This window comes from Cannabis sativa, chromosome 8, assembly GCF_029168945.1.
Source record: "Cannabis sativa cultivar Pink pepper isolate KNU-18-1 chromosome 8, ASM2916894v1, whole genome shotgun sequence".
NCBI classification, from domain to species: Eukaryota; Viridiplantae; Streptophyta; class Magnoliopsida; order Rosales; family Cannabaceae; genus Cannabis; species Cannabis sativa.
Genome location: NC_083608.1, coordinates 25,778,196 through 25,779,219, shown reverse-complemented (window position 1 = coordinate 25,779,219; position 1,024 = coordinate 25,778,196). Strand labels below are relative to the sequence as shown.

Below are 1,024 nucleotides of genomic sequence, written 5' to 3'. Positions count from 1 at the left end.
CATTTGGGCTGTCAACTTGGTGATGGCGTCTACCTCGTGCATACCAGCAGCTTTCTTCGTTTGGCTTCTTTCAGTTGGCCATTGTTGGTTATTCATGGCCATTTCTTCGAGCAGATCATAGGCCTCGTTTAAACTTTTTCTCATAAATGCCCCACCAACTGCGGCATCTATGATGGTTCTGGTATTACCAATCAGCCCGTTGTAGAAGTTGTGGACCAACATCCACTTTTCGATCCCATGGTGTGGACAATTTCTGATGAGATCCTTGAACCTCTCCCAAGCCTGATAGAGAGATTCATTGTCCAGTTGACAAAAATTATTAATTTCCCCTCTCAACTTGGCAGCTTTTGCTGGAGGAAAAAACTTGGACAAGAACTTTGTCGCCAAATCAGTCCATGTTGCAATAGAGTTCGGTGGCAAGGAGATCAACCAACTCTTAGCTCGCTCTCTCAGCGAGAATGGGAAAAGTCTCAAGCGGATTGCATCATCACTGACTCCATTTATTTTGAAGGTTTGACATAACTCCATGAAATTTGACAAGTGCATATTGGAGTCTTCAGAGGGGAGTCCACCGAACTGAACTTAGGATTGCACCATTTGGAGTATGGTAGGCTTTATTTCAAAGTTTTTGGCATCTACGGTGGGTGGTCTTATACAAGACTGAACCCCCGTCAAAGTTGGAAGAATGTAGTCCCTCAGACTATGACGATTTGCTTGATCTTCAATGGCACCACCGTTGTTGCCTCCATTGTTACCGCCATTGGCATTATCAGCCATGATTTCTTCTATTTCAACAGTTGCTGAAACTCTTTCTTGCCTCTTGTTTCTTCTACTTCTTCTACAGGTCTTTTCCATTTCAAGATCAACCGGCAGTATTACACTTTGTCCTTGACGTCGCATGCACCCCCAATGCCTGAAATAAGACAATCTAAAAGAAATAAATTAGCAATAAGCAAGAAAAATTAACCAAAATAGAATTTCATCTAATTTTTGTAATATCAATTTTTAAATAATTCCCCAGCAA

General features: G+C 41.7%; 1 non-coding gene across 1 annotated transcript; it reads left to right on the top strand.

The window, feature by feature from the left end:
- The first annotated feature begins 232 nt into the window (after positions 1-232).
- Positions 233-339, top strand: LOC115701609 (small nucleolar RNA R71). Its single transcript, XR_004008602.2, has one exon. It is a non-coding gene; the product is annotated as a small nucleolar RNA R71 (small nucleolar RNA).
- The last annotated feature ends 685 nt before the right edge of the window (positions 340-1,024 follow it).